Source organism: Myxocyprinus asiaticus, chromosome 1, assembly GCF_019703515.2.
Source record: "Myxocyprinus asiaticus isolate MX2 ecotype Aquarium Trade chromosome 1, UBuf_Myxa_2, whole genome shotgun sequence".
NCBI classification, from domain to species: domain Eukaryota; kingdom Metazoa; phylum Chordata; class Actinopteri; order Cypriniformes; family Catostomidae; genus Myxocyprinus; species Myxocyprinus asiaticus.
The window spans coordinates 5627367-5643036 of NC_059344.1; the positions used below are offsets into that span (position 1 = coordinate 5627367).

The 15670-nt window shown below is 38.8% G+C and overlaps 1 protein-coding gene across 5 annotated transcripts in view; it reads right to left on the reverse strand.

The window, feature by feature from the left end:
- ankrd53 (ankyrin repeat domain 53) overlaps positions 1-15670 on the reverse strand; it is a 48883-nt gene that overhangs the window by 8653 nt on the left and 24560 nt on the right. The window contains exon 1 of one of the 5 annotated variants that reach the window (XM_051699646.1): positions 1562-1608. The exons of the other annotated variants lie outside the window; for them this stretch is intronic. The gene's annotated coding sequence lies outside the window, so the exon portion shown is untranslated. Of the gene's footprint in view, positions 1-1561; positions 1609-15670 lie in introns of those variants that run through there. 5 annotated transcript variants of the gene reach the window in all.

Genomic DNA, 15670 nt, shown 5'->3' on the forward strand with positions numbered 1-15670 from the left:
GCCTCATAGACAACTATTACAAAAGACTGCACGCTGTCATTGATGCTAAAAGGGGCAATACACAGTATTAAGAACTAAGGGTATGCAGACTTTTGAACAGGGGTCATTTCATTTTTTTATTGCTGCCATGTTTTGTTTTATGATTGTGCCATTCTGTTATAATCTACAGTTGAATATGAATCCCATAAGAAATAAAAGAAATGTGTTTTGCCTGCACACTCATGTTTTCTTTAAAAATGGTACATATATTACCAATTCTCCAAGGGTATGCAAAATTTTGAGCACAACTGTGTGTGTGTATATATATATATTCTTATTTGGGTCATTCCCGGTATTCTGTAGTAGTTCAACTTTTAATTTTTTTTCTACTACATTTGATTATTCGTCTGAATACTCCACAACAAGGGCATAGCAAGGAAATTACTTTTAGACAATTTTTTTTTTTTTTTTTACCAAATTTTCCTTAACAGAGAAAGCGGCACATTCAAATAGTTCTTTCACACTCTCAGAAATTAGAATTCATGCATTTTTTAAACTGTTTTATAAATATATATTTGAAGTCAAATAATAATCTCTAATATTCTGGGTGGGTCTGGGTCTAATTTGGGTGGGCCTGGGCCCACTCTTGGCTATGCCGCTGCTCCACAATATTAGGCACATTAAACCTCTAACAAATCGTATTTTCCCACCTCAGGCATCAAAGCCCTTTAAATATATCCTTTTTTTTTTTTTTTTTGGACACCTTTTGTTTTTAACCCCTTTTTAACTAAAAACCCAACTTTTTGTGCTAGCCCTTAACATGTCAGACTGTGCTCAGCAAACAATACAGTGATCTTTAATTGTGTTCTGTTTTAATGATCCAATATTGTCACTCTCATCTGAACCCCATCACAGGTGGACAGTGAAGATATTTATGGATTAAAATATCGAAAAGTACCGATTAAATATCTTAATTTCATGTGACGGGGCTGAGTTGTTGAGCCTGACACCCATCTGACTATAATTCACATAAAAATATGAATACATACAAATGATCAAATTATTATATTATTGTTTCTGGTTTATATATATATATATATATATATATATATATATATATATATATATATATATATATATATACATTGCTTTTTTTTTGGTAAAATATCCTTCTTAGAAAAGGATGTTTACATTAATGACAAAAATTATAGACAGTGTGCACATTTCATTAATTATTTTCTAGGTATAAATTCAGTGAATTGCCTCAGGGACACGACAATAATTATTTTAATTCATTATAATGGACATATCAACATCTTGTAAAAAGCTTTCAACATTTTATTTTAGTGAACCACCACTTTAAAAAGTCTGGGGCACTGAAATATTACCGAATCCCAGGAACGGCGCATTAAAAGTATCATTAAAACATCCTTCCATTAATTTATTAAAGTTTTGTTTTAGGCAGACTACTGATATTTTTTTGTTGTACTTCAGAAGAAGTAAAACTTACATTACTGTCACATGTTTACAAGTTTAAAGCATTGATCGTGTTGCTGATGTGTTAAATCCCGGTTAAACTCACCTCATGGCGGCCGCAAACACGCTAAAGTTTGTTGATGGCTCTGCTGCTGTTTCCATAGTAATTCTCCCGACTCGCGCCCGGCCCCGCCCCGCAACGGACGCTTGAAGAATCGAGACCTCAGGCAGTGGGCGTTTTCAACCATTGAGATTCCCTACTTTCATTGGATACTTTAGAAACGCCCATCCCGTTTTGAAAACGCCCACAGATTTGAAAACGCTCATTAATTTCCGCAGAAACCTGTACTTGGAAAAATCTCTGCTTTAGTGTAGACAGCTTCATTGATTAGAATTGGAGTGGTTTTGTTGTGTCAGAGGTAGAGATGGCGTCAGATTTAGCCTACAACATTTTATTATTTATTTATTATCTGCTTTAGAATTTTTGACAAACATGCGATTTTTTTACGTCAAAATTTAGTTATTTTCATGAGACTGGGTTGATATATATATATATATATATATATATATATATATATATATATATATATATATATATATATATATATAGGGTTGGGGAGTAACGAAATACTTGTAATGGGATTACGTATTTAAAATACAAAATATAAGTAACTGTATTCCACTGTTTAAATAATTGGTAATTAAATATTGGATCATAATTTCTTTTTTTCTAGTAAGACCTTTGATATTAGGGCAAAAATCATATTCTTGATCATTTTTGTATTGTTTTCCTGTAAAAACATCAAAAAAATCCTTAAAACAAGATCAGTTAGATTTATCTTGTTTTAGAAACAACACTGCATAAGATATTTAGGTTTCTCAGAGAATGTATTTTTATAGTCAGAGTTTTTATTGTCAAAACAAGTGAAAGATCTACCAGTGTTGAAGTAATCCTAGTATTTAGAATATGTTACAGACTTTGAGTAATCTAACGGAATACATTACAAATTACATTTTACAGCATGTATTCCGTAATCTATAGTGGAATACATTTCAAAAGTAACCCTCCCAACCCTCTCTCTCTCTCTCTCTCTCTCTCTCTCTCTCTCTCTCTCACTCTCTCTCTCTCTCTCTATATATATAACAACCCAGTCTCATGAAAATTCATACATATTTTACGAGTTGGCTATTTCATATGATTTCATACTATTTTCATACTAAGTTCCTATAAATTTGTACAATTTCATTACGTGCAAATGCCCGGATGTCGGAAGTAAACGAGAGTTTCGCGGACAAGGCGTTCATTATTAATATTATGCCCTTACCCAAACCCCTTACCTAAACTGATCAGTAGAGTGTGTAAACATGATAGAAAGCGGTTGTGCATTACAGAAGTAATTGTTGCGTATTAGATGGAAACGATGTCCAGCGGTGTCGTTGGCTGTAGTGAAAGTCATACGAATTCATACGAGTGCAGTCATACGATATCATACGAATTAGCCAAATTTAGAAAAGTCATATGAATCCTTAAGATTTCACTGTGAGAGTGTGTAGACTTAACAGTCCTGTCGTGATGATTATTTTTGCATTATTACAGGTAAAAATATTCCATGCAATCTCTTTATTAATACGAGGCCACTAAACCGCAAGTACGATAATTATTAAATAAAAAAATAAATAAATTGGCTATTGTAGTCTGTCACATCACTGCTTTAAAGGTGGACGATCCATAATAAATGCACAGCCCATAAGTGCCCTTAGAGTTTTTAAAAAAGTGATTTTAGTGTTTTTAATATTCAGTTCAATTAACAATTGTATGACGAGACAGGAGAGGAATGAGGATCTAAACACAGCCTTTTTTAATAAAACAAAAGTAAACCAGGTAACTCAGAACATAATGAAACAAAACACAGGGAACAAAGCACAGCATAATACAGATGTAGACTGACAAAAAACCAGGGGAAAACAAGGGAACGAGGAACACCTGGGGAAACAATCAGTGGAAAACCAATAATGAAAAGAAACTACAAAAGGACTACAAATCTAACAGGAAACTAAACCAGAATTTCAACCTAAGTCAAAACAGGGAATATGTAACAGAGCCCCCCTTTTAAGGAGCAGATTCCAGATGCTCCAAAAAACAAAACAAAAACAAATTGACCATGGGGTGTGGGGGGAGGGGGGGGGGCAGGTAGTTCAGGGGGGGCACAAGGGGCAAGGGGAGCAGAGGAACTAGACAAAGTCAGGGAGGCTTGAAACCATGGTGGAGCCAGAGGGATGGAGAGCCATTTCAATATAAATATAATAAATTAAAAGGAATTAAATATAATTAAATATTAAATAAAGGTCATTCAATATTAAAAGTAGTTCAAACTTGTTCATGGCATGTTTGGCAGGTTAGCACGGCAGTGCGTGCACCATAATCGTTCGCAAATTGTTGCTTACTGTTGGTTACTGGTGATTTCATACTTGGAAATAAGCCAGGAGGACAACACATATTAAAGTATTTTGGGCACCAAATAATAATCAGCTATTGAGCTATTGACCTGTCCCCTCTTGTCTATTATGACTCAAGAAATACACATTGTATGTTGCATTCATATAGACTTCATTTAGTGGTGATATCTTTATTCATGCATGAGAAAAAAGACAATATGTGGATAATGTACAGGAATACATTTCTAATTTGTCTCTACTTAACCTTTGTCTTATGACCGCATGCAAAGATTGATCTTTATTATTGATTTTCCTCACCGTACCAAATGCATCTTTCTCGGTCTGCAAAAGACATGATGAAATGGATCAAAATTCATATTATTCGTTTCTCTGTAGGGCTTCAGTGATCAATGCTTTCTGCTGAGAGGCATCTGATGCTTGATGATGATCAGAGGAAGGGCAGGTGTCTGCAACTCCTCTCATTTAAATATCAATAATAAGCTTGTCTAAGTGTTAACTAATGCTGTTCCATTGTGCTTACATTCAAAGTTTGTCTTGACATACTTTTCCAGTTTCAAAGTACAACCTCACCAATCTTCTTTCATGCTCAATAAATTAGATGTTATGCAACAAACTCATTTTTATATAACAGGAAAATAATTTACACTTAATGTACTGAATGAACTTCTGAACTGCAACATTTCTGGGTCGCTTTAAGCCTACAGGCACAGGAAGGGGTCACTCTGACAAAAATGTCAATAGTAACTAATCCTAACTAATGTTTGCCATCTTTAACTGCCCCCAAACTACGCCATGTCTTTCAGAGAGAAACCATCTCGATTTGCTGTCATAAGGTCATGTAGCTGAGCATATAAGCTCAGGGCACAGCTAAGGGTCAGGACCTCTGAGTGGTTTATCTCTGATCTGGGATCAGTTATGTTGAATGGCTGAAGGCTGTAAAGGGACACTGAAGAGAGTAACCCTCTGGTCACAGAACAGCAGAATATGGTAAGATTAAAAGGGGGATCAAGGAAGTAAAGATTACAGATGAGACAAATGTTGGCTGATAAAACCTGCTTAAAGCTTCTGTGAAATGAAATCATGGACTTCTCTTGCCAGCTGTTGGGCATCACCATTGGCTGGCCTCTGGACCAGTAGCGATGCAGAAAGTCAGGTGTGGGTGGTGACACCATTGCATAAAAGACCAGTCCAAACACCAATGAAAACAAACATTGTAATCATTAAATGTGCCTGGGCTAAGTCTCTCTAATCTGACACAAACCTACCATTCCACTGACACTACAATTTCATCTTTTATTTATTTATTATTATTATTATTATTATTATTTATTATTTTACAATAAAAACACAATTTTTTTTTCTACTTCTGCAAACCCACATACAAATAAATACTGCAAAAACACAGAGACATTATTACAGGTGTAGTAAAACATGTGCCTCAGTGTTGTGAATTATTAGTGGTGTTTACTAAGGCAAACATCATTATTACTAATTATCATCATAGTACTACTTATTAGGGTCAGTGGATATCCGGGGCTTAGCCCAGACTTCTGTGGTTACGTATGGGGCCATCCTTTGATGAAATATCGAAATATAATACACTTTATAAAAAAGTTTTTAATGTTACGTCTGTGAGGTGTCATTTGTATTGTAAATCTTTAAAGCTGAAGTATGTAACTTTTTCAGTGTTAAAATACTTTCTCCTATCCCAGCTTAATATGCAGAGACAACTATAAGTAAGCCATTTACAGGTTAATTTTTTAAATACCAACAACGTTACTCAACCAGTGGCGTGAGTTAGGGGCAGGACTATCTCTCTGTTTGCCCAGTGGCAGATGGGGGCAAATTCAGAAAGCTGTTTTGAAAACAACGTTTATTTTTGCAATTCTGTTTGGTGGCGCTAGTGGTGCAGAAATTACATACTTCATCTTTAAATATTACTGAAGCTAAAACTTAAAGGTCCACCTAACTTTGGGCTAAGACACAGATGCTGTATGCTCAAAGATCAGAAGTTGCATGCTTTTAACACTACGTTCTTCAAAAACACTTATTTTCATTTTTGGCTTTCCATAGTTCAATGCACATTGTGTACAATTGACAGTTTTATAGACTATTATTGATTCATCTGGTGTTTTAAGTTAGTTTAGAAGATAGCAGGCTGTTAATATGTCCTTATAATAAAAAATAGTTGCTAAATTTGACAGTTTGCAAGATTCATAGAATTTTTGTCTTAGGGTACGTTTACACAACAACGATGTACTAAAAACAGAAAAGTTTTTCCTTTGCGTTTTTAAAAAGATTTGCGGACAGACGACAACGTTGTCAAAACGATCCCCGTTCACACTGATCCGCGAAAATGACTAAAAATGCTGTAATGCCAGGCCAGTAGTTGCCGATATCACTTTGTAAAGAAACACTACACGCCTGCGCACGTAAGCATTCTTCCACAGAACGGTGCATACTAACAATGATGGCGAAAGCATCGAGCAATTTTGTCTGGACAAAATCTTGAGCAGCACAAACACAGTCCTGTAAGTCCGCCATTGTAGTTTTGAATGTCTCGTGCGATGTTTTGAAGTACTCGCGCACTTGCCTATAGACTGAACATGTAATACACCTGCGCATGATGTCATCGTTTTTACAAATTTGCGTTTTTGTATGTTTACACGGAGACAATAATTGCATCATTTTCAAAAACGTGCACTTTGAAACCCGTTTTCAAAAGTTTGTGTTTTCAGGCCCCAAATGCCGTAGTCATGCAAACGAACAGCCAAAACGCATAAACATTTTTCCATTTTTAGTTGAAATGAGTTGAAATGGAAATGAGAATTTATGATGGAGCCCAAAAGAAACATACAGTACTTGATTAATCACATTTTGCAAAGCTCATACTGAGCTGTAAAGCCTAGCACACACTACTCAACTCAAGCTCGTCTCCTTTGATGTTTGTGTCTGCAACTATTCTATGTCTAGATGTCTCAGTTCCCACGACAAACCATTGTGTAGTTAGCGCACCCCTATGACTCGCCCCGGACAAGTCGCAGACGCTACTACGGATTTCAAACCTGTTTAAAATGTGGCCAACTATTTGTCAGGTGTGCACACTGTCCCGACAAGCGAGAGACCGGTAATGAGCAACAGCCAATTAAATATAAATGACATTTACACCTAGTATTAAGATGTGTTTTGGGTGATCCGATCACAAGTGGTCATTGCTAAATACAGGTATAAACAGGGTATAAAATGATCCGATCACAAAAACCACATATGGACATGTGACCACATCACATTTGAGTGTAAACGCTTATCCATTCTGATGTGTCCTGGGCAGCAACGAAGCACCACCTCTAACCTGTCAATAAACCAATACACTAAATCAAGAGTTTTAAACTTTGCAAGGTACGTGCTGCTTTAAATGGAAATAACTCTCTGATCTGAACATTTGTAAAAGCGAACGTATATCCAAGCATGATAACTTCACGGATCTTCTTCAGCTTGTCTGATAACAACATACAGTGACACAGATGAGAAGCACACACATCTGAAGCTCAACTACCACAGGTACTCCACTAAAACAACTAAACGAAATGTTACGTTTGTGTCTAGATTATATTTCAGCTGCATCTAGGAGAAACAGCACGCTGGTTTTGTTCACACTTTTCTAGTCATTTCTGACTTGTTCACGGTTTATTATCATGCATTAATACAAAGACATCGTGATGGATGTAAGTCATTGTGAAATCAGAGACCCTCCCCTCAAAATCTGAACACAAGTGGTCAGATGCATGGTTATACCAGGGAAAAACAGCAATGTTTCTTGCCTGACCATATGTGATTGGATCAATCTGAGATGCATCTTAATACCAGGTGTAAACAGGACCTCAGTCGGGGATGAATGGTCGTGTAGTTGATACACCCAGTCTGAGACCAGTCGTTTAGTGTGCGCACCAGCACGACTGAAAACAAAAGATTTAGAGTCGCAGGGCGCCAACTGCAAGTCTGTAGAGTGTGCTTGGCTTAGTGTGCTTATGTACCCTCTGTCCCCCTGCTTGCTTTATTTCTCTTATAGTCCCTTTAAATGTTCTCAACTTCTTGTTTCTTTTATACTGTACTTATCTTCCCGTCCCATCCTCCCTCCCTCCCTCTGTCTCTCTGCTGAGCCCTACACTAATGCACCCTGGCATATTCTGCAGCTCCGTGTGACAGCATGGCCTGGTTATGCGCAGTGACCGTATCATGACCCCACACACCAAGCTCCACCCAGATGCACGCCAATGGATGAAACGATAGAAAGAGATGAGGATCAGATCGATAAAGCTATTTCATGCAGTCTACTTTATGTAAAGACATAAAAAGAAAGTCAGCCCTTAAAGGAATTAAATATGACGATAATTGTTTTCTGTATTGGTAGTGTTTGCAAGCACTTTTTTTATATAGTAAGACTGTTTGTGGCATGAATGAGATTGTAAATCATGTGGCTTGTTGAGGAGCATGTGCTTTTCCAAGTGATCAGACACATGATTTTCACCAGTGTTGTGGTGTATGATTTTCACCAGACATATGGTAAAATGGGATGAAAAAATCCATTACACTTATTGAGGGAGGGGTCCGAGCCATATCTAGACACCAGAATATCATAGAAAGTTCAGGGTGGGCTCTCTTTTTACTTGGGCCAGTAAGCAACCACCTAGCAGAACACCTTCCTTGCAATGCCCTGACAACCAACCACAGCACCAGAGCAACCACATAACAATGCACTAAAAACCATTTAGAACACCCTAGCACAGTAACAGCAAATGTTGCACGGTCAAGCCCACTCACATCAGAAAATGTAACATCTTATTTTGATGGTGAGTTGATTGACAGAAACTTGATTGTGCAGAAAGTCTTCTATTGTGGTACTACAAGTTAAGGGAACAATTTTGCAAAGGACTTCTGGACGGTAGTCATTAGTATTATGCTTCTCCCGCAGCAAGACTGAACTGTGTTACTTTAGGTAAATTATGAATGTTACAGAAAAAGGAAAATGAGATAGTGCACTCCTCATTCTCCTTTGGGTTTCTGGGGTACATCTTTGATGCATTCCTTTCAGTCAACAGGACAAACATCCCATCTGTGTCACATATCCCATGACATCCCAAAAGAAAGAAAGAAAGAAAGAAAGAGAGAGAGAGAGAGACTTAACATTCCTGCTTTGAAATCCTGTTATGCACTATCCATCTATGTGATTAGGCAGTACAAGGAATAGGGCAAAGACACAAAGAATTGTATTTCTCCTCAGCAAAAGCAGCAATCAAGTCATCAGTCTTCAGAAAAAAATATCATGGAAACACAAATAAGCCAGGCTTCCAGATTATAACTCTATTCCTGGTTAATAAAGTAACAACCAGAGAAAAATAAATCAAACAATATCAACCAATAAGACAGTAGCCCATGATGGTAAAGGACTAACAGACAACTGTGCTGAACTGAGCTAACAGACAAAATGACTCTCTTGTCTTGCTTTCATCACACCTATATATACACATCGTGGACTCTACCAAACACAAATTAAAGGTAAGTATCAAAATATCAATTTACTCAAATAACCCCAAACATATTCATCACATTTTAATCAACATACAGACAGAATTTCAACTGTCATAATACAATAAATCAACTTCCTAAATTACTAAGACAAATAGATAATGAAATAACTACAGAAAAATAAATCCCCCCCGTCCAGTTCTGAACATAATAGCACACTCCAATTTCTCTGGCCCAGCATAAAGGTGGAGCTAAAACCCTCACTTCTTCCTTTGTTTGCTGACAAATGGAATGTGACCATTCACTCCATGCTCCAGAGTTACCTATAACACGGGTAAGTTCACTTTTAAAACAGCATAAGACATTCATAAGACTTTTGAAGCATATGCCTACATTGTAAAGACAGGCTTCCATTTAACTGTGGGGTAAAGTTAGATTTAGGTGCAATATTCTTTGGATATTTGCCTATGGTGTGTAAGGGACCTCTGAACACTCCACCCACAACTAAAACGTCACTGGCATCAGAGCAGTCATTTATTTGACTACTGACTTGTATGTTCTATCTAAAAAAAACATTGTTTTTTTATATATATATTTATATATATATATATATATATATATATATATATATATATATATATATATATATATATATATATATATATATATATATATATATATATATATAACATTTCATAGGTTTTAGTAGATCGCCAGAGTGATGGCTGTACATATGAATGTATTTACTTTAAATAATCTAATTCTGTATTCATATTATAGGACTTACTGTAAAAATCTAACTTGTAGCAGCTCAGTCTTTTAACTGGCAACCTACTACAACATTTGAAATGTAAAAGTGTACTTTTTTATGTTTTACTTGCACGCCATCTGAATGAGTGATTGGACACCGCCTGTTTAATAGTGAGTGGAATTGAAAGCAATGAAAGCGCATCAGAGCATTTTCAGTCATAATTCTGCAGCCGCCACACCAACTGACAGTTCTGAGTGCAGTGTTTTATGTTTGTATATTAGAGTTATATACCATTTATATACCATAACATCAAGCCAAGTGTGCAAAATCTTTGCAAACTTGCCGCCGGCAGAGAGAAACCGAATATCCAAAAAAAAAATTTAACCAAAAACTAACTTTACCCTACTCTGGGAGCTTAGGTGTGAGGGACTTGCTCATCATGGAAATTATGCTGAAGGAAGTTCATGAAAGCTCGTCTCTCAAAAGCTCGACTAGTGAATTTAAAATAAAAATGTATACATAGCCTTCACATTTGTCCGATAATAAAAGGCACAAAACTACCACGTATACGACCCAGTAGGTAAAGGCCACCCATATTCCCATTCAAAAACATGGATGTTGGAATAATCTGAGCTTCCATGTAAATACTTATTGTCTTATTGTAAATATTAAATGTAATAATATCTTCCAATTTATTTGTTATTATTATTATTATCATTTGTTATTTACTGTTGTAGCTTTTATAATTCACTGGCATGCCATGAATGCTCATCGGTCTTGGATGCACCCTGTGTTAAGTCTGTATATTCCCTGAACCGCATATTGCTTTGTTCATTTCACTGCAATATGTAAAAATGAAAATAAACTGATTCTTTCAATACTCTATGATCTCTCATTTAAAAAATGCACGAAACACTGATGTCTATTTAAAACGCTTATTTAAAGCAATCAAACTATATCTGCCTTAGACTAATTATTAGGACAAAGGTGCTGGTTGACCAATCAGAAGAAAGGGGCATTTCAGGTCCACTCATATGTGCGAATCCAATATTCATGCCAAATATTAGTGAAATCAAATAATTTTTTTATAATAATTTTGAAACCGCCAGATGAGAGCCGTAAACGTAGCAAAATCAATGCATTTTTAAATGCAAATGTATTAATGTGGACGTGGCCAAAGACTACAGGTTCAATTCCATGTTGGACAAAATTTAGATCTTTGTAGATTCTATCTTGGGTGAGGCTCCATGTGCATTGTCCCTTCACATAAAGTTTAGTAACTTTCTTTGGAAAGAATGGAAAAACACTATTACAAAAGTTGTGGGTTTCAATCCCAATGCAGACTGGACTCATTGTGAGTTCTGAAACATTGGGCTGACATTTCTTGAGGTAAACTCGGACTGTGGTTACCAAAATTCGAAGCACTGTTCCCACTGGCCTAAACAGGAAGTGTTTTTGAAAGTACACGTGTGAGCTCCAGTTTTCGGCTGAAATGCGCACAGAGGTGCACCAAAACACTGTCCGAAACATGTTTGTAAATATTTTACCTTTAGGGGTACAGCAGCTTTTCAATGGGGCAGTGCCCTCAAAAGTACACCCACTGTACCCTTTATATGTTAATCGGAAGATATTTGTACCTTAACTGTCCCAAAAGGTACATATTAGTGCCCTAAGTGTCTTATCTGTCCTTTATATAATATATACTTTATATATTAGTGTTCACTTTGGTTAGACACTTGAACTTTGTTTCATCATACAACACATTCTTTCCAGCCAGTGCAATTGTTCAAGAGAACAACAATAATGCATTGTGATATAGAAAATATTTGGTTAAGTTAAAGTATCTTTAAGACTTAAAACAATATATAATTATAATTAGTTTCAATATGATTTGAGAAAAATAATTTTAAAATTCAGACTGAATATGGTAATAATGATGGGTCAGTGCTATACTGTTGTGACAAGTTCAGCAGTCACTGCCTTTAAAGTATATAATTATTTGATCTGTCAATAAGACGCACAGACATCAAGACTTAAATGCAAACAACAGTGACGATCAACAAACTCATTTTCAGGCTCATGTCACAATGCTTGCTGGGTGCCATTGCTGACTTCTGTACTATGCGGACACCCACAATGTATTGCAGCATGAATTAAAAAATGAGTTTGTGAGTCATCTGAGTCTTGATGTCTGTGTGTATCACCATCTTTTATTTACAAATTATATTTCCACAGTAAATGCAAACTTTATATTAAGCTTTGACTTCTAATCCTTACCCTTTGAATGATGTCTCAATGAGATACTTTAACTCATCAAAATGTATTTGTGGAGATGGGAATGTGGTCATGTGTGTGTCAGTGGGGAGAGAGGAAGCGGTAAGGGCCATCACCTGGTGAGCCACTAACTCTAAATACCTGTGTCTCATATCAGTGATGGGGGAGACGGGCTTTAAAAGGCCGGCAGATTGCTAGACCGGGAGAGAGAGTCCGGATCTCACAAACACACACACACACACTGCACCTTGTCCTCATGAAAATGGGGCCCCAGGACGATCCGGAGGCGTTCGTGAGCCTGTTCGAGCTGGCCACGAACTCAACGGGCCCTCCACCTGCTGCCATTGCTTTCTGGGGATGCCCAGCTTGCGGCGCAGCAATTACCCGCCGAGGACTGCCTGGACTACCCGAAACTGAAGTCGGCTGTACTGCAACGAGTCGGCCGCACACCGGAAAAACATCGTCAGCGGTTCCGCTCCCTCACCCTAAGCGAAGCCGGCTGCCCATTCACATTTGCCCAGTAGCTCCGTGATGCCTGCCGGAAGTGGGTGCTATCCGAGGAAAGCAGTGACGTGGAAGGAGTTATTGATCTGATGGTGTTGGAACAGTTGGCCAATCGTCTGCCCCAATGAAACACAGAATTGGTCCAATTGATCCACATCGGTGGATGACGCCATCCAGCTGGCCGAAGCCCACATGGCGGCCTATCCGGAAGCCGGCAAGCAGGAGTCCACCTCTCTCACTCTCTCCCTCTTGCTGCTCCTCCCTCTCCATCCTCTCGCCCTGTTACCACTCCCCGGAAATGGGGAGTTTTTCCACCCAAACCGGCACCCCGCTTCCGCGGGCTGCACTATCCGCCGGTCCCCCCCCACCCCTCTCCGTAACCACTCCTAGGATGATGTCTCCACCACCATGAGTGCAGCCGGGAAGCCTGGGCCGGTCTGCTGGAGTTGCGGGGAGCCTGGACACACCCAAGACCGGTGTCTGGTGATGTAGGTGGGGACATAGATCCAGGTTCCTGACTCGCCACAGACTGCCCCCAATCGAGCAGGGACGTACCGTGTACCGGTAAGAATTAAGGGGCGTACATACCAAGCCCTGGTGGATTCTGGCTATAATTAAACCTTGATTCACCATGGCTTGGTTCATGATGGGACTTTGGGTGCAAAACACAAGGTGATGGTGAGGTGTGTGCATGGTGATGTTCATGAGTATCCGGTAGTGACCACCATTATTCAATTCCGGGGGGAAAAGCATAGAGTGGACGCCACAGTTAATTCCCACCCCACCCATCCACTGGTTTTGGGGACCAATTGGCCGGGGTTTAAATGTTTATTAAATGCATCATGTGTGGATGGGTCCTATAAACCGAAATATCTGTGTGACGCGATGGCTGGGGAGGTGGAGCCGGGGCCATCTGCGGCTGCTCTGCATCAGTGACGCAGGAGGGAAGAATCCTCCGGCATTCCCACCCTTAGGGAATTCCTGGAGGGGGATTTCCCTCTAGAGCAGTCGCGTGACAAAATAATTAAGCACGCCTTTGACCAAGTGAGAATGATCGAAGGCCAGCAGCTCTAGCCTAACATCGCACTTGCATATCCATATTTTTTGATCATCAGGGACCGGTTGTATCGAGTGATGCAGGATGCTCAAACCCATGAAAATACAACCCAGTTATTAGTCCCGAAGAGCTGTCGGGAAACACTTTTCCAGGCGGCTCACCATAATCCTATGGCAGGCCACTTTGTTCAAGAAAGAACACTGCATCGGTTAATGGCCCGCTTTTATTGTCCGGGCAATCGTGGGGATGTTCGCAGATGGTGTGTGGCATGCCGTGAATGTCAGCCGGCCACCCCAAGAGCGCCATTGCGCCCGCTACCATTAATGGAGTCCCCCTTCGAAAGAATTGTCATGGACCTCGTCGGCCCATTAGAGTGGTCAGCATGCAGATATCAGTTTGTATTATGAAATTCAGTATGTCCTCGATCTTTGAGCAAAGCTACACACGCTGGGTCAGCTGTCACAGGGGAATTTGCTCCAAGCTCAAGAGAGACAAAGCCGTCTCTATAATAGGGGTGCCCAGCTACAGGAATTTGCACCGGGAGACAAAGTCCTTATATTACTGCTCACTTCGAGCTCTAAATTACTCTCCAAGTGGCAAGGAACCCTTGAGGTCACGCGGCGAGTTGGAGATCTCGATTATGAGGCAAAACGAACAGATAGAGGCGGGGCATGTCAGATTTACCACAGCAACCTCAAATTATGGAAAATGATTGTGACTGTAGTTCCGGAGAGGGCGGAGCTCAATCCAGAGGTGAAGTTTAAAGCCGATCAATTCACCCCGGTCCCTTGTGGAGACCACCTCTCACCGTCCCAGCTCACGGAGGAGGCCAAGTTGCAAAAAGTCCGGGTCACACACCCACAACCTGTCTGGTGCTGAACGCTGGAAAGCTGTTAATTTTGTTGTATCTGATAAGTTTGTTGACTGTTACCCCTGAAGCTGATGTGTGTGATCTAAAATTCCTACTAAGAAGATGTAGTGTGAGAACGTTTACGTGGACTGTGACGCCGACTCCTGCTTCCTTCATTCCAACCCACTGTGAGAACGTTACAGAATTCTCTCCATATTGCTTCACAATTGTTCTCTTGAACAATATTGCACTGGCTGGAAGAAAGAATCATTTTACTATTACACATTCAACTGTCTAACCAAAGAGAACAATAATCACCGTAATGGTGACTTCAACTGAAACCATAAAATGACATCAGCAACATTAAATAGAGACAAACCTCTCAATAAATAACTTTTGTAAAGATATAAAAAAAACAAAATAACCCGCATTTATTAAACATCCTCACACAATATATTTAGAGATTGTCCAATAATCTATTTTATTTGTAGTTGATGTACATCTCCGTAAGAGATTAAATTGTTGTGGTGTCTGCTGGTTTGTTCTCTTGTTTTCCTGTTTTGTTGTCCCCCTTTTATTCAGTAGACTCTGCTTGTTAAAAGCAAGTGTCATCACTAATGACCAATAATCTCTCAGAGTATACCTACTTTATCTCATTAACTGTTTGGCCAATTCAACATTCAATACAACACAGAGTAGATTCAACACTGTTCAGTGTTAGTTTTTAAAACTTCTGTAGAGTGGACTCGTGGAGACACCAAGGAGTGTTAATTTAACACCTGGGATTTTGCTGTGC